This window comes from Lutra lutra, chromosome 4 (genome assembly GCF_902655055.1).
Source record: "Lutra lutra chromosome 4, mLutLut1.2, whole genome shotgun sequence".
NCBI lineage: Eukaryota > Metazoa > Chordata > Mammalia > Carnivora > Mustelidae > Lutra > Lutra lutra.
Genome location: NC_062281.1, coordinates 30,633,222 through 30,652,052, shown reverse-complemented (window position 1 = coordinate 30,652,052; position 18,831 = coordinate 30,633,222). Strand labels below are relative to the sequence as shown.

The following is an 18,831-nucleotide window of genomic DNA, read 5'->3' as shown; positions in this document are numbered from 1 at the left end:
ACAACTATAAACCTCTTTTTGCAAATTGCTGTATTTTAACGGAAAAATCATTAAAACATCAGAAATTTATAAACCTAAAGAGTTTTGCTTCATACTACTGTCCTTTCTTATGTGTGGTCCAGCAGAATAACAGAACAGGACTCACATATTTTCTTTGATATTTTATTAAATTCAGTTCAATTCAATCTAAATATCAGGGAAATATGTGAGATTGTAAACCTAAAAATTAACATTGAACAGTGTCTCCAGGAACTTTGTAGATTATTAAGTATTATTGTTAAATATTACCTTCCTTTGTGTCTAGAGTTAATCTACTTCATTGGAAATTATTGATAGGTATAATATAGTTTTAGTTATATAGTCCATGTCCCTAGGGTCAATGCCCTCCCCTCCCAAATGGGGACAACTTCAATGAGCCTATATTTCTATCACTCTTTACACTATCCACATTATTTGTTCAAATGGTCACCTCTTTGTAGAAGCCAACTGTTTTCCTCTTAACTCTTCATCAGAATTATTACTATAAGGAATCTAAAGCTAGCTTACTAGCTTTTCTTTGTCCATTTTCCATTTTTATGTATTTTAAATTTTCCAAGATAAGCATACACGTAGTTAAATTGTTCTGTAAAACAATTCCCTCTTTTACTACTCCCTTATTTCCTAATTTCCAGAAACAAAATTTTTTTTGTTATTTTTAACTTACCTGCATATTCCTAAACAACATGGTTTTATTGTTACATCTTGATTTTAGATATTATCTCATGTCATCTCCCTCCAGATAAAGATCTAGCATTTATTTTTTGTTTGAAACCATTCATCCCTCTGCCTGTCTCTATCCCCCCCAGCTATATATTTTTCCCTTGTATTCTTCTCCTCCTAATATAGTTATATCATGTTAGTTAAATCAATATTCAATGTTTGAATTCTTTTTAAAATTTAATTTTATTTCAATTCAGTTAACATATAGTATATTATTAGTTTCAGAGGTAGAGTTCAGTGATTCATCCATTGTATATAACACACAGTGCTCTTCACATCACATGCCCTCCTTAATGCCCATCACCCAGTTACCCCATCCCCCTACCCATCTCCCCTCCAGAAACCCTCAGTTTGTTTCCTATGCTTAAGAGTCTCTTTTGGTTTGTCTCCCTTTCTGAATTCGTCTTTTTTTTTCTCCCCTCCCTTCCCCTATGATCCTTCATTTTGTTTCTTGAATTCCATTTATGAGTGAAATCATATGGTATTTGTCTTTCTCTGGTTGACTTATTTCTCTCAGCATAATACCTTCTAGCTCCATTCATGTTGTTGCAAATGGCAAGATTTCATTTTTTTTAAATGGCTGAGTAATATTCTATTGTGTTTCAATTCTTATAAATAGTTCAATGATATTTCCTGCTGAGCCACATACTATACTGGGATTTGTTTTAATTTCCTTTTATTAGTTCATTTTCCTGTTCCCCCCCCCCCCTTAGACTAGTGATTTTACATATTTAATCCTTTGGTTTGCAGTTTTATATATGCAACTAAATATGTAATTTAATTTCAACCACTTTTAGTTGTTTATATCCCTCCATATACTCTGGTTTCTCTTCAGATAGCATAAATCTTTTGCCTTTTATATCCCTCCAAATACATCCAGACATATTAGGTGTTCTTCTAATTTCATTTTTCTTGAAGAAATCTCCCCTGGAGCTGTTTGACTTTTCCCAATTTCCTACATCTTTCCCATGTATCTTTTCTTTCCTGGATTATGTTCTCCTTTAGCGTAACACATCCTCCAACGATTTACTGAGAGAGTAATAGCAGCTCAATTTTCATGACTTCAGATGTCTGAAATGTCTTTATTTTCCCTCGCAGTTGATTAGTAATCAGAGTACAAAATTCTAGGTTAAAAATCTCAGTATTTTGTAAATCACTGTTCCAGTGTCTTACAGATTCCAGGGCTGCTGTTGAGAAGTCCAAAGCCATTCTAATACCTGACTCTTCTTTGTACCTTCTCTTTGGAAGTGGGTAGAGTTTTCTCTTTCCTTCCAGTGTTCAGAAAATGTATGATAATTGACATTTAGTGTGGTTCATTTTTTGTCCAGTATGCCAAGGCAGATACATTCATCAGGACTCTCCATCTGCAAACTCATGTCCTTCAGTTCTGGGGACATATTGTGGATTATCTTTGCTGATCTCCTCTACTTCATTGTATATTTTCTCTCTCTGGAAATCTTTTTATTTGGGTATTGGATTTCCTGGATTAGTTCTCTATTTGCCTATTTTTCTTGTTTTCTGTTTGTCTTCTTACTCTATTCTCTGAAAGGTTTCTGCAGTGTTATTCCCCAGTCTTTCTATTGAGTTTCTGATTTCTGCATTTTTTTAAATTCCAAAAGAACTTTTAAAAAATTATGAATATTTCCTCCTCCATTTTCAATAGCATACTAACCTTGCCTTATAGTTATAATATTTATTTCTTATACATCTTAGGATGATTTCTTTTTTTTTTTTTAAAGCTTTTATTTATTTATTTGACAGACAGAGATCACAAGTTGGCAGAGAGGCAGGCAGAGAGAGAGGAAGGGAAGCAGGCTCCCTGCTGAGCAGAGAGCCCGATGCGGGACTCGATCCCAGGACCCTGAGATCATGACCTGAGCAGAAGGCAGCGGCTTAACCCACTGAGCCACCCAGGCGCCCTTAGGATGATTTCTTTAAGTAAACTTTTCTTCTCCCTTAATAGTCTCCATTCCCTTGTTTATTTGTCTGGTGATCCTTAGTCACTCTTTTTTTTTTTTTTTTTTTTTTTCAAAGAGAAGCTCATTGAAAACCTGACTGCAAATTTGAGTGTGTGGGCAGTGCTTGCCAATTGTGGGCTTCACTATTGGTGGTCTGTCTTTTCACTGAATTTCTTTCTTTTTTTTTTTTTTTTTCCATTGAATTTCTGATGTTCAGTATCTTTAGTTTTTCTTTTATTGGCTGGTTACTTTGCCCAAAGAAAACTTCCAATTACTTGCTTGCAGATTAGAGAACTGGCTATTAGAGTCCTGGGAGCTGAATGAGGGAGAAGGCAGGATAGCTCAGCATTTAGAATATAAATATTGATTTAATATCCACAAATTTTAGTGTGATATGAGGCATACCAATGACTCTGCTATCTTCTACTCCTCTATTTTACCCTCTTCAGAGAAATATTTCCAGTCTTTTCTTGGAGATGAACACTGCAGTTGCCCTGCAGTTTATAATAGAGAGGAGGGGTGTGGGATCTGTTTCCCACACAGATCTGTTTCTAGAAAACAGATTTTCAAGTAATTTTCTGTATTTAGACTCATTTTCACTGCCCCTTTTCACTTGCTATGGCCAGAAACTTATAATGCCTAACTATGGCCCTAGCTGTGGCATTTTGGCTATCAAAATAGAGTATTTGGATAAAAGTATTGGTAACTGCACTTTACTGAGTGTTTGCTTTTTACCAAGTACATTATAGACATTATCTGTAATTTTCAAAACCAACCTGAAACTACAAGTTATTATCATCCTCATTGCATGGAGTTGAATAACTTAAGTAGAATTACATAGTAAGCAAGTAATTGTGTTTGGGATTCAAAAACCAATCTAGATCATTGCCCCCAAAGTTGATGCTTTTTGCTGGATGCTGCACTGCTTTGGTAGTCTTAGAAGAGGAGTCAGCTTATTGAGTCGGAAACACCAAGACCTACTGGCACAACTGAAATGGGTTACATAATGCCTTTGCTTTCCACCTCACTTCATAGACATCCGGTGTTTTAGAACTTGTAATTCTCACAGTGGCCTTTTATTTTGGGTGTATCTGGAGTAGACATTGGGAGTGGAGAGTGAGAGTCCAAGTATTATGGGAATGATGACTTCAAAAAGATCAGTGATGCTGCTCCGTGCAGGAAATGAAAGTGAACTCTTGAAGGGGGAAAGCTTGTGATTATATTTCTATTCTTCATATTTGGGTAATAATAAAAATTTTTGCTGGCATTATGAGTCTTTTTGGTTGAGTTTTTTTTTTTTTCTTAAGATTTTTTATTTATATATTTGAGAGCGGGAGAGAGAGAGTACAAGAGAGCACAAGCTGGGGGTGGGGTAGAGAGGAGCAGACTCTTAAATGAGCTGGGAGCCCGACGAAGGGCTAGATCCTAAGATCCTGGGATCATGACCTGGTATTTTGAATCTTTTTGGTTGAATTTTTTTTTTTTTTTTTTAGATTTTTATTTATATATTTGAGAGAGAGAGAGCGCGCCAGAGAACACAAGAGGGAGAGGGTGAAGCGGGCTTCTCAATGAGCAGGGAGTCCAATGAGGGTCTGGGTCAAGACCTGAGCCGAAGGCAGATGCTTAACTGACTGAACCACGCATGCGCCCCTGGTTGAGTTTTTTTCTTAAGGCTGAACAATTAAGTGAGCCTTTCCTGGAAACAGGAATCAAGATTAGAAGATCTGGGAGGTCATTTTCACCTTTATGATTCAAAAATGTTTATCAGTGAGACCTCTTTCCTCACTCACAAACCCAGTCTTCTTCTGCGATAATCAAATATTTATTCCTATCATTTGTGCCCTGCACTTCCACTCTGCCTCCTGAACCAAAGCACACCTATAAATTCTGAACTAATATTTACCAACTACCTGCTATCTTCCAGCCACTGTTAGATGTCAGTGGCACAAAATAAATGAGACAGACCATGGCCTGCCCCATAGAACTAAGAGTTTAATGGAAAGTTCTCATCTTTAATAAGCAATTCAAATAAGCTGATAAATAAGGGGAAAGATCTTACCACCCTTTCCAAATTTTTCCATATTATATGTATTAAAGACTATGTTTTATTAAAGAATAAATATTTATACTCCCTTTCATTTTATATTTAACATTAACCTAAGTTATCTCCTCAGTCTCCCAGATTTAATTATCCTTCAAGGAGGTAAGCACTGTCTGTCTCTAACTACAGCCTCCTCCTGGCCATCTGCCTCCTTCCCTGGACTCTGCTGACCCTTAGGAATTCTTCTCTTCCATCGTGACCCATTTAGCCCTCTTTTGACATCACTTGTCTTTTGTACTCATCTCAGAAAAAAAGCTCTTCCTCTTCTTCCAGATTAAGGGCTGCTACTTTTGCTCTAGGACTTTTTCTTGCTCCTCAGATAGAACATTCTCACTCTTCCACATCATTCCTAGACAGGCTCCATTGGCATATTCTCATTTGTCTTTGCATGTGCACAGATTTTTTTCCACTATTGATAATTTTCTAACTGACACTGACAACCCATGGAGTTAGTCTTCTTTCCCTCAGATCTTCACTTTCAGATAGCCAATGAATATTTGATTTCCTTCACAACATATTTCGTCTTTAGCTTTTATCAAATATTTTTCTTCAAACCTTCCACTGAAACTCTTTCAAGGGTAACTATTGACCTCTGACTAAATCCAATGACCTTTTCCAGGCCTTTTTGGCTTTGGCCTTCTTAACATTTCCACAGCACATGTCCTTGTTGTCCTTCTGAAACCCACTTAACGGTTGGCTTCTGGGATCTTCTGTGACACTGAACTTCCATGATCATCCTTCACTGTCAAACAATTACTTCTCCAGACTCTTCTCTATCCCGGTTCAGTTCTTAAACCTTTGACCTTCACTCTCAAGTTGTTTTTTTTTTTCTTCTTCCCATTTTTTGATTGATTTTGTGCACTGGCTGTAGCTATTAAGTCTATTCTTGGGGTGACTGGGTGGCTCAGTGGGTTAAGCTGCTGCCTTCGGCTCGGGTCATGATCTCAGGGTCCTGGGATCGAGTCCTGCATCGGGCTCTCTGTTCAGCAGGGAGCCTGCTTCCCTCTCTCTCTCTGTCTCTCTCTCTGCCTGCCTCTCTGTCTACTTGTGATCTTTCTCTGTCAAATAAACAAATAAAATCTTAAAAAAAAAAAAAGTCTATTCTTGGTGAGTCGCATCCTGCATTTTCCAAATGGATCATGATAGAAAGTGTCAAAGGTTGGCCATATATTGGAATGTTTTGCTTATGCAAAATTATTTAGGCTTCTGTACAGAAGGGTCATTCTGATTGTTTGAGAGCAAGCCCCAAGTTGGGCTCAGAGTGGAATCTGCTTGAGATTCTCTCTCTCTCCCTCTGCCCCTCCTCCCATTCAAATGCACTCTTTCTCTAAAATAAATAAATCTCTAAAAATAAATATTTAAATAAGGATCCAAATGATGTTTATACATCATATCTTATTGTTATGTCTTTTTCTTTTCTTTTCTTTTTTTAAGATTTTATTTATTTATTTGACAGAGAGAGAAATCACAAGTAGGCAGAGCAGCAAACAGAAAGAGAGGGGGAACCAGGCTTCCTGCCAAGCAGAGAGCCTGATGCAGGGCTTGATCCCAGGACTCTGGGATCATGACCTGAGCCGAAGGTCAGGTCACCTGAGCCACCCAGGCGCCCCTTATTTTCTTTTTATATGTAGATTTCTTTCCTATTTTATTTGCAATTTTTCTTCCTCCTTGTCTCTCTCCCCCCAGTCTTTTCTTACCTCTCTCTTCCTCTCTCTCCTTCTCTTCTTTTTGGTATGGCTATTGAAGAAAGACACTAGTTGGTTTTTCCTGCAGAAACCCTACTCTCCCTATTCTGCTTACATTTCCATGGTACCATTTAACATGGTCCTCCATCCCTTTAATTTCTTACTAATTAGTAGTTAGATATTGATAGACTTGGGCTTGATATTTTTTATCAAGAGTTCTTCATAGGTATACTTCTCTGAATATGTATATAATGTCTGTCTGTCTCACTCTCAGTGATGTTAGTAGCCATTGAGGATTACCGTTTATAGTTATTAATTTATTAGGGATTATAAAATAGTGAAAATGTCATCATTTCTTCATTTTTTATTAGATGGAAGATTTTCCTAAAGTAAACTTTCTCAACATCAATTATTTGCTTTCCCTGATGTATAATCCATTATCAAGAAAATGATGATCAATGAAGTTTTTTAATTATTGAATTTACAAATTTGAATATATTGGATTTGTGTCAATCCATTGTGGTTAATATCCTTATTGATGTTCAAAGGCCCAAGTCAATAGGCCAAGTTGACACCTGAGTCTCTTTGACAAGACCATAGTAGCCTTTGATAATTTCTTGGCTTTCTGGCTGACAAAATGCTCATCAGTAAATTTCCTGGTTCAGAACTGGAATCAGCCATCTGTCCAGTGAGTACTGGTTCCTTTTGGTGGGAAATGGTATTTTTCTCTTGTTGGTAACCATTTGCCAGGTTTGTTTTCCTTATTTAAAAAATTATGATAATAATAAGATTATACTTTCAAGGATCATTTCTATAGTTTGTTACTAAAAAAATTAATAGATTTTATTTTTCAGAGTAGTTTTAGATTCACAGCAAAATTGAGCAGAAGGTACAGAGATTCTGTACATATATCTTCTGTGCCCTCATACATACAGCCTTTCCTACTATCAAAATTCTGCACCAGAGTAATACATTTATTATTATCAGTGAACCTACATGGACACATTATTGTCACTCCAAGTCCATAGCTTACATTAGGGTTCACTATTGGTATGTTCTATGGGTTTTAGAAAATGTATACTGACATATATGCCCTAATATAATACGATACAGAGTGGTTTCACTGCCCTAAAAATCCCGTGTGTTCCACCTGTTTTCCCCTCCTTCCTCCCTAATTGCTAACAACCACTGATTCTTTTACTCTCTCCATAGTTTTTTTTTTTTTTTACAGAATATCATATAGTTGGAATCATACAGTATGTAGTGTTTTCAGATTAACTTCTTTCACTTAATTATATGCATTTAAGTTTCTTCCATGTCTTACTATGGCTTGATAGCTCATTCCCATTTAGGCTGCTAAAACAAAATACTTCATATGGGATGGCTTATAAACAACAGCAATTAATTTCACAGAGTTCTGGAGGATGGAAGTCCAAAACTGGATGCCAGCATGGTTGGGTTCAGGTGAAGACCCTCTCTGGGCTGCAGATTGCTGACTTCTCAATGTAACCTCACATGAAAGGGGCAAGGGAGCTTTCTCTGGCCTCTAAGGGCTGCAAAGTATTCCATTGTATTGATACAGCAAGGTTTTATTTAATCCATTCCCTATTTATAAACATTTGGGTTGTTTACAATCTTTGTTATTAAAAATAACATTTCTTCTTTAAAAAAAAAAAAAGATTTTTATTTATTTAATTGAGATAGAGAGAGAGTGTGCCCGTGCATTCGTGGGGGGTGGGGAGCATAGGGATTGGGAGAAGCAGGCTCCTCACTGAGCAGGGATCAGGTTGGAGGGCTCAATCCCAGGACTCAGAGATCATGACCTGAAACAAGGAGATGCTTATCCTACTGAGCCACCCAGGCGCCCCTACAAAGAATATTTCAATGAATTCCTGTGAAGCTATCTTTTTATGTTTTTTTCAACATAGCTTTGTAGTAGATTTCTAGAAGTGGGATTGCTAAATCAAAGCGTAAGTGCTCAGGTAATTTTGCTATATACTGACAAACTCCACTCACTGCAGAAGTTAAAAACATTTTGTATTTCCTTAACAACATATTAATATGCTATTTCTTCACAGACTTTTCAACAGAAAAGTTGAAATATTTTAAATTGCTTTTGTGTTGCAGACTTTTGGATTTTTCCCAATCTGATAAGAAAGAAATAATAACTCGGTGAAGTTTTAAATTACACTTCTATTGTTATGAATGTAATTGAAGACTTTCTTATGTTTAACAGCCATTTTCATTTATTTTTCCTATGAATTCTGTTCATATATCTAGCTTATTTTTCTATAGGATTGTCTTTTTTCTTTAGTTTTAGGAGCTTTTATATATATTAGAGATACGAACCATTTATGTATAATATATACTTTTTCTTAGCCAGTCATTTGTTTTTTTATTTAGCTGTGTTTATTTTCACATTTTTATCTACTCAAACTCATCATTTTCATTGCTCCTGGAGTCATAGTTTCCCCACTTTTAGGTTATAGAATAATTCAGTTGTGTTTCTTTTTAATACTCTTATAAATCACCAAACTAACCCAGTTTGGTGGGTTGTAGCCAGCAATTTTTTATTTTTATATGTACGTATGTATGTATGCATGTATTTATTTTAATAGATTTTATTTATTTATTTGAGAGACAGAGAGAGAACAAGAGAGAGAGCAAGAGAAAGAGAGATAGCATGAGGGTCAGGAGGGCAGAGGGAGAAGCAGATTCCCTTCTGAGCAGGGACCCCAATGCAGGGCTCAATCCCAGGCCTCTGAGATCATGACCTGAGCTAAAAGCAAACTTTTAACAGACTGAGCCACCCAGGCACCACAACCAGCAATGTTTTTAAATAAGAATTAATGGAGTAGAAAAACACATATTAAGTGCACATACTATAAAGTATTGGAAGAGCCTGGAAGTTGTCATTCCTATCCTCGCAGCAAGAAAAAGCTGAACAAACTGAAAATCATTGATTTTTAGAGTTATTAGAAAACTAAGGTCAAAGGACAAAGTGTTACTACCCAAAACAGAGAGACAGACAGGAAGATAGAGACAATTACAGGATACCAGGAGTAGAAGTGCGGGAGAAGCAGCCAGTAGCAGGAACCTCTAACTGTAAGAATACTTTGAACTATAACAGATGAATTACTAAATAGCTCCATGTAGAATAGCTTAGGAGTTAAAAACTCCAAAGGGACCCAGTTTTAATGGAACTCTTCCATTTCTATGAGTTTTAACTGCAGAGCTCCTATGTTCTCGCTGTGAGGATGGGAGACAAATCCCCTAGTACTTCTAGACAGAGAAGGGGAAAAGTAACCATTTTGAAATATGTTCTTAGCAAGGTCTACCCTCAAGGGAAACTGTTTTACCAGAGCCTAACTGACTGGGGGTTTACTAAAGTCTAACTGGCCTGAGGGAAGGGAAATACCCAGCTTAGACTCACTAAAAAACTGAGACCCACTAAGAAACCAAGACCTAATCACAGGCCCATAGCATACTTTCCCCTCACCCTACACCTTGCACAATATCAGTAGGGCTCCTGTATAATATCATGGGATTGAAGCTAAAAGAACTAAAAGCCTCAGATGCTATTTAAGGAGCCTCTATGAAAACCCAAAGACTACAGGGGAGACAAAAGCAATGACAATAAAGGAAATTTATACCTTCTGACACCACAGTTACAGTAAACAGTAAACATTATCTAAGCCATATAAACATTAAGCATGTGTTGCTTTGTAACAATTTGTATGTGTAATATTTATCAATATAGACATAGTTATGAATGTGTATATAGATTGCAGTATAAGATGTATTTCTTACTATGAACTGTAGCCAAAAAAGTTGAAATCAATTAGCATAGGGAATCTCTTGACTATGCTCTCTACAAAACGAAACAATACTAGTACCTATATACTCATAAGCCACTCAAGTACCGTGAAAAGTTTCTCCCATTTCAGGCAGCCACAGCTCAGTGAAGACATGAACAATGTATATTCATGAAAGCAGTTTTCTTATTTTCATTAAAACAGTTGGGATTTCACAGATTGGTACTTCTGAAGCAGAACTTAAACTTTTCAAGTCAGCATAGGTTCTTATGTTCTAGCCATGCTTCTCTCCTAACTGTGATACCCACTGAGCTAGCAAAAGATGCTGAAGAAGCTAGAGGCCCTTGTGATTGACAGAACTGCTTACCTTCATCTTACTTGTGCTAGCCATAGTCTTCCTTTATAATGGTATTGTCTGAAGCATGCAGAGGTTTTCAAATATAAATATACACATAACTTGTATTACCTGTAGTAGCAAGCCTCTTAGTAATTTACTCTCCTAGCATACTGCTATATTCTCTTGCCTGCTTCCTACATCTTTGTTCTTGCTCTTAAAACTCACCTAAATGAATATCGCGCACCTGTAAGATCAAACTTCTCTTAAGTCTAACTCCCCTATGAAATTGTAAAGATTCCCCTGTAGACTGTCCTTCCTTCCTTCCTTCTTTCCTTTCTTCCTTCCTTCCTTCCTTCCTTCCTTCCACCCATCAGTCCTATTTATAAAAAGAGAGAAAGGAAGATACTCTTTTTTTAAGAGTTCAGCTTTTTATTGAACAGGTTCAGAAGAGGTTTAGTCAGAAAGACCAAAGCCAGTGTCATCATCAGACTCCCCTGATTCTTCTTTCTTTGCTTCCACCTCCTACTCATCAGCAGCGTGGGAAGGCAGCCATGGTAGATGGAGCACAACCTCCTGCTGGGGCAGGTCCAACAGCCTCTACCTTGCAGACAAGGCTCTTGATGGGACACTGGTCAGGGCCCTTGCAAACAAGCCCAGCCAGAAAGGTTCAACATTTACTCCTGCTGCTTTCATGAGGGCATTGATCTTCTCCTCTGTGACTGTCACTTCATGGTCACGCAGGACGTGGGCCGAGTAGATGCAGGGAAGCTCTGAGACTGAAGCCATGGTGTGGGCAAGGGCCGAGTGGGTGCTGCCCGGCCAGATGCTAGTCGTGGATGAAGTGAGGGCCTCACCCAAATGTGGCCTAAGCTTCCTCCAGACAACCGAGCACCTTATTTAACCCAGTCTCTCTGTGTCCAAAGAACTGATTTCATGAACCATTCTTCTTAATAAAAAAAAAAAAAAATCATTTATCACCATGAGTTATTACTCATTTCACATGTAGGAATCTTGACACATCTGTTAAATTTTAACTCCTGGAGTAGATGGTCATTTCTTTTAAGTTTCATTTTAGTTGATCAAAAGATTGGTATCTAGCAGGTACTCAACAAATACTTATTCAATGAATGGATTCGTGAAGGACTCAATATACCAGTTCTCCTTTAAGGAAGATAGTTGCTGGCTATTTGTTAATCTCTTATCCTTTCTATTATTTTTGTGGATATGATTCATTATTTAAAACTTCACAAAATTAGCGATCCATGAAATGGGGCCAGTTCTTATAAACATGTCTTTCTAGGGGCGCCTGGATGACTCCGTCAGTTGAGCATGGGACTGTTGGTTTTAGCTCAGGTCATGATCTCATGGGTTGTGGGACTGAGCTCTAAGTGGGGCTTAGCAAGGAGTCTGCTGGAGATTTTCTCCCTCTGCCCCTCTTTCCATGTGCACACATGCTTTCTCTCTCTCCAATAAATAAATCAAGCTTTTAAAAATAATGTCTTTCTGGAATTTGAATAAAAACTTGAAAAAAAAGTTAAAAAGAAAATGAGGCAGAAGGGAAAAGAAGAGAGTCGTTCTCCTCCTTTCCCTCATGTGGGAGTGGGCACAGTTTAGAAATAACATTTATAGGTTTTCAAGTTTACAAATAAGTTTCACACTTGATTTTTTTTTTTTAAAGTAGGCTTCCTGCCCAGCATGAGCCCAAGGCAGGGCTTGAACTCAGGACCCTGAGATCAAGATCTGAGCTGAGATCAAGAGTCAGTCGCTTAACTGATGGAGCCATCTAGGTGGCCCCAGAAGTTTCACACTTGAAATCATTTCCTAAGGAAATGTGCTTTATTTTACACTCATTCTTTTTATGTTTATCTCCACTTCTTACTTCCCACTTCCTCATCATCACGATCTTCTTTCTTTTGGCCTTTAGGTGCCCATAATCTCAAGTTCCTCTCCGTGGGACCCTGAAAATGGAATGGAAAGAACCCTGGATTTGGTGCTGGGAGATTTCAATGTAAATCCTGATTCTGTGCACCAAACAACTTACAGGCTTGGGGGAGGCATCCACCTCTCAGAGCTCTTTCCTGTGCAGAATGGACATTCCGAGTCAGCCTCCTTCACTAGACTGCTGGGACCTTCAAAAGTTAACACACAAGGAAGGGCTTGATAAGTTGTTAATTATAAAACTACATGTTGCCAAAATGCACAGCTGTTGGGGTCTTGCACAAGGGCCCCAAAGAATGCTCTTTGGTTCATCTCTTCTTCCTTGGTTTCTCCCCTTTTCCTCAGCTTACGTCAGAACATTGTTTATTCGTTTTACCATTTAAATTTAATGTTACTGATATAATAAATCTAATATTAACCACTTCTCTTAACTCATTTGATTGGTAACTTGAATTAGACAAATCATTCCAGTGATGCTGATTCATTGTAATGAGACTATTTCTCAATCTCTACTACCTCACAATTTAGATTTTAATTGTTTAGGTTGGATATAGCAATTATATTTTGACAGGGCTGAATAAAAATTCTATAATGTGTAACTGCTGAAGAAATATTCATGATATTGTACTGTTAAAAATGTACTAGTTGCAAAAAAAGAATTTAAAAATAACACTGATGACGCTAGCTCTCACAATTGCAAAACCATTTAAAAAGATGAATGATGGGGAAAAAAAAAGATGAGTAAGGAAATTAGTCAGCTCTGTAGTCAGATGACAGACCTTCCTAAGTAAGGCTATTTAGATAACTTCATTCTGTATGTGGACCTTCTAATTAACTTTCTTTTTTCAAGTTTTTATTTAAATCCCAGATAGTTAACACACAGTGTAATATTAGTTTCAGAAGTAGATTTAGTGATTCATCACTTACTTATAACACCCAGTACTCATCACAAGTGCCCTCCTTAATACCTATTACCCATTTGAGCCATTCCTCTACCCACCTCCCCTTTGGCAGTCCCTAGTTTGTTCTCTGGAGTTAAGAGTCTGTTTTATGGTTTGCCTCTCTCTTTTTTCCCCTTATGTTCATCTGTCTTGTTTCTTAAATTCCACCTATGAGTGAAATCATATGGTATTTGTCTTTCCCTGACTGATTCAATTTTGCTCAACATAATACACTTCAGCTCCATCCATGTCTTTGCAGATGGTAAGATTTCATTCTTTTTATGGCTGAGTAATATTCCATTGTGTGTTGTACACACACAACTACTTTATCTATTCATCAGTCAATGGACATTTGGGCTCTTTCCGTAATTGGCTCTTGTTGATAGTGCTGTAAACATCAGGGTGCATATGTCTCTTCAAATCAGTATTTTTGTATCCTACTATTTATTTATTTACAAATAAATAGTGCAAGTTCTGGATCATAGGTAGTTCTGTTTTTAACTTTTTGAGGAATCTCCATACTGTTCTTCTAATTAATGTTTGAACTCATAATTGTGTGAGGTTTTGCCACATTTATTGATTCAATCCTTCTCTCAGTGACACATGGATGCTATTCAAAACACATTTTAAAATAAAACTCTTTGGTCTTTTTTTCCCAGTTAATAAGTAATCTTTACTACAGAATGAAGAAAATTCAAAAAACAAGTAATATATAATCGAGTTACATTCCAGGTATAGATTTTTATTACTCAAATAGGCATGCATATACAATATTAAACAATCAATGTCCCAAACATTCAACTTTGGCATTTTCTTTTTTAAATCTGCAGGGCTCCTCTTTAAGTATCCAGATTCTTGGAAATGTTGACCCATCTTCTAATGTATACTGGGATTTCTTTTAGAATTTTGGGTTTATAGATACTTCTTGATTTTTATTTTAAAGAAATCTAAGAGATCTGTAAAACTTATTAAAATCCCCTTTATGCCATTGAATCTAGGGTCAGTTCTTTTGACTTAGGTTAGAACTTCTGTCCAAGTAGCCAAATATCCAAGAAACTCAAGTAGTATATATAAGTTTCACCTACAAATAATTTTTATTGAGATTTTGTTTAGTTATGTACATTCAGACACTTACTTGGTTTTTGTATATAAACCAAGCATTTTTATGGACAATACATTTCTTCCTTATTTATTTTCAGCAACTATTCATTCAAAACTTATGTAAGCTAGCTTTTGATATAGTAACAAATAACCCCAATGTCTTTGTGGGTCATAACAATACATGTGCTCAAGTTCATGAAGATGATGGCTCTGCCGGAGTTAGCTGAGCTTGATAAAGCTAGATCTTGCTTCCGTGAAACATGTATTTTCATCCTTGGCCAGGCTGGGGGAATAAGCCAGCACATTGGACATTTTGGCTATTCTCATTTTGGAGGGAAAAATCAAGAGACTAGATACCAAGCCATGTAAAATATGCAAGAACATTTAAAATTTCTACTGAGATATTCTCTCAGCAAAAGAAAATAATATGACCTAGGCTAAAGTCTGTGGGCAAGAAAGTAGACTGGGTTCACAGAGAAGCATGGCAAGGGTATGGAGGGAATGAATATTTGAAAAATAATGCAATCTACCACACCTGCCATTGTTTACAAATGTTCACTTCCTTCCTATAAACAAACATAGTCACCCTATTCTAACAATATTCTAAGGTCTCATTCAATCAAAACATCTAGATTGAAATTCAGGCTCTTAGAATATATATTATGCTCAAACATGGCTCTCCTTGACTTGTTATTTGCACCCCACAGCACCATCATAAAATAGTGGAACCCATAATAAACACTCCTGTCTAGCAAGGGAAAGAAAGGGAGAAGCCAGCAATCACTTACCCACAGCAATTCTGAAATCCCAATGAGGAATTGCTATAAGGTCTACTAACCTGAGTTAGTGTAGAAAACCTAATCAGTCTTCTGTTTTGTTTCCTAAAGGTAGATTCATAGTCTATGCTCCTTCTTGACTCTTTGCATCATCTTCTAGGAGGTCCTTCCTTTTTCTGTATCCTATTTCCCTTTGTGGCTACTGAACAGCTTCCTCAGCCTGCCTATAGAAAGTTGAGGGCTCAAGAATAGTTTTATTGTTCAAACAATCATAACTCCTTTTAATTCAGGCCAGTGTCAGTTTGGGTATTATGACTCTTTCAAAAATATTGTTGATTTCTTTGATACTTTGTTTCTTCTTCTTCTTTTTTTTAATAATTTTATTTATTTATTTGAGAGAGAGAGAGAGAGAGAGATCAGGGGGAGAAGCAGACTCCCTGCCAAGCAGGGAGTCCGATGCGGGACTCAATCCCAGGACTCCAGGATCATGACCTGAGCCGAAGGCAGTTGCTTAACCAACTGAGCCACCCAGGCACCCCGATACTTTGTTTCTTCTTAACGGCTCCTGCCAATAACCATATCCTATAATTAGAAGACATTCTTCTAGGCTTCATTACAGATAATTTGAACTCTTTGACTTTCTTTGGGGAAATCTATGGTCTCTTTATGCTGAGCCATTTTGTACGAGTGAAATGACTTACCAGGGATCACTTTAAAGGAATCAGAGGTCTAAAGAAATAGTGTTGTGACAACAGTCTTGATTTGGTTATTGCTCTCAAGTTTGAGTCTTATTAGTAATAAGTAGGAGTAGTAATAGTTTTAATTAGGTGTACTTTAATTTAGTAGAATGAAAATAGTAGCTCTTCATATTATGAAGGATGACAAAACATTTTATAGGTACTTTATAATATTAATTTTGCATAACTACTCATGTCTTCTAATCTTTATAATGGGCTTCTATAAGAGAAGAGATAATATATATTGCTTTTCTTCCATTTATTCACTTTAAAGTTCCTTTGAAATTATCCTTAAAATTGCCTACATATTACAATGATATTTTCATATTCAGAATATGCTCAAGTTGCTAAATTTCTGGTATGTTACAATTCACTAAAAGTAATTCAAATTATTCCATGTAAGAAAATGCACACACAACTAGAAAATGACATTCCATGCCCTTGAGTTGGTCTTTGCACTGAGGTTTTATCTTAATTTGTAAATGGTTTACTGGTTGGAGATGAGAAACTCTCTTTAAACTCTGTCTCTGGATTTCTGGATTCTCCCTTTCTCTTCCATACTTAGTTGCAAAAAAAAGGCTAAGTATTTTTTCAGCTCACCTCTTTCTTATAATGCCCAATAAGCAATTTTGGGCCACCAACATTCTGTTTCAAAAAGTCTTTGCCAAAGTCACAAGTTCACAGGTGTATTTTCTGCCTTTCAAGTGATCTCAGGTGACAGTCTTACCAAAATTTTCACCATTGTATAGTATAGGTTGGCATTTTTCCAGCCTCCTTTAATGTTAGGGTTCCCATAGTAGGCATGGTGCAAATACTACATATTTTAGTTTCTTTTTTTTTTTAAGATTTTATTTATTTATTGGACAGAGAGATCACAAGTAGGCAGAGAGGCAGGCAGAGAGAGAGAGGAGGAAGCAGACTCCCCGCTGAGCAAAGAGCCTGATGCGGGGCTCGATCCCAGCACCCTGGGATCATGACCTGAGCCGAAGGCAGAGGCTTAACCCACTGAGCCACCCAGGCACCCCCATATTTTAGTTTTTTGTTGTTACAGTAGTGCCTTGCTTCTAGGTATCAATTTCTTTATTAATCAACTTTTATTGTGATGACAAGCAATCTTCAAATCTCAGCAATTTACAACAATCATTTGTCATTCAAATGACCTGGCTCTAGTGGGCTTTTGGGCTTGGCTTGTATCATGTGTCTTCTCTCTTTGAACCAAGTCTGAGTTATTAAAAAGAAAACCACAGACCCAAAATAGTATCACTTAGGCTGAGTCTCCAAACTAGGGCTTAATCCTAAATCTAGTTGCAATTTCAAACTCCCCCACGGATGTAATATTAACTGTCAGTTGTGAATTCTCTGATCAGCACCAATGAAATAATGGGCCAGTTGGGTCCTCTCCATCTTTCAAAGGAAGGTAAGGCAATCTGCAGGATAAGACCTTCTGCTCCTGACCTCACCTGATGCAATCCTTTTCCTTTGCTCATAACTTTTTTGCCCCACCTTCCTTCCTATAAAAACCTTCCGTTTTGTACAATTCCTGGGAGCTTCCCTCTATACTACATGGGATGCTGTCCGATTCATAAATCCCTTAACAAAGATCTTCAAATTTACTAGGTTGAATTTTGTTTTTTAACAGATGAGTGGCCACTATTTGAAAGATGCTTTGCTGACTGTGGAAGGTAGGAAGAAGAGGAGCAGTGTCAAACCATGCAAGTGCTTCTAACGTTTCTACCAAGATGTGCTGTATGTCATATCTGCTCACATCTCATTGCTTACATCTCTAAGGCAAACCACGCAGCCATCAAAGTTAGCCAAAGTTAACTGAAGGGAGAAAATGCTTACTATAGCACAGGGCAAAAAACAAAAAACAAAAAACAAACAAACAAACAAAAAAAAAAAACAAAACAAACCCAAATCCCTAAAACATAACTATGAGCAAAAAGTGAAATATACTACAACAGATATTTACTGAAAAGATACTATGACGAATATTTTCTCCCAGCTGCTAAAGGTATTCTATGAACAAAAAAAACTGTCTCTGATCTCAAAATTCAGTCTAGTGGAGAATTCCAATAAGTAAAGAAGCAATGGAAATGTAATGTGAGGAGCATACATGACTGTATGCCACTTAATTCAGAATTAAGACTTTAGGGAAGGCTTCCTGGAGGAAGTGGTAACTGAACTGGTACCTGGATGGTGAACAGGGGTTAGACTTGCAAAAGGAGTCAATGAGCAGTGGACTGGGTTCTCAGCAGCTCAGCATATGCAAGACCTGTGGGCAAGAGGGAGCCTGGGGAACCAAAAATAATTCAGTACGGTGTCATGGCAGAGACCAACCCTGCCAGATGCACAAAACAATATTTGAGTATTTCATATTCAAGACATAAATATTAGGTTTAAAACTGTGGAGTCACTGGTCCCATAAACAATTACACCATAATATATTGCTATACACTAAAACTGAAAAAGAAAAACAAAAAAACCTCTGCCTTACACAGCTGGAATAGACCAGAGAGCATGGGCATTTACATTTACACAGTCAGGGTGAAGGCAAAGCTGTTTTATTAACCTGCCTTGCCGCCTGGCACTTTTCTCCAGTGTGCTTTGTGGGAGAAATCCTCAGAGTTTAAATTGAGTGAATGCTGTTAATATGGTAATTACTTTGCCATCAAGGGCAGCC

The 18,831-nt window shown here is 37.1% G+C and overlaps 2 pseudogenes; one reads left to right on the top strand and one right to left on the bottom strand.

The window, feature by feature from the left end:
* The first annotated feature begins 7,289 nt into the window (after positions 1–7,289).
* On the top strand, positions 7,290–7,359 carry LOC125099390 (uncharacterized; annotated as a pseudogene).
* A 3,749-nt stretch (positions 7,360–11,108) lies between these two features.
* Positions 11,109–11,441, bottom strand: LOC125098916 (60S acidic ribosomal protein P1-like; annotated as a pseudogene).
* Positions 11,442–18,831: the final 7,390 nt, after the last annotated feature.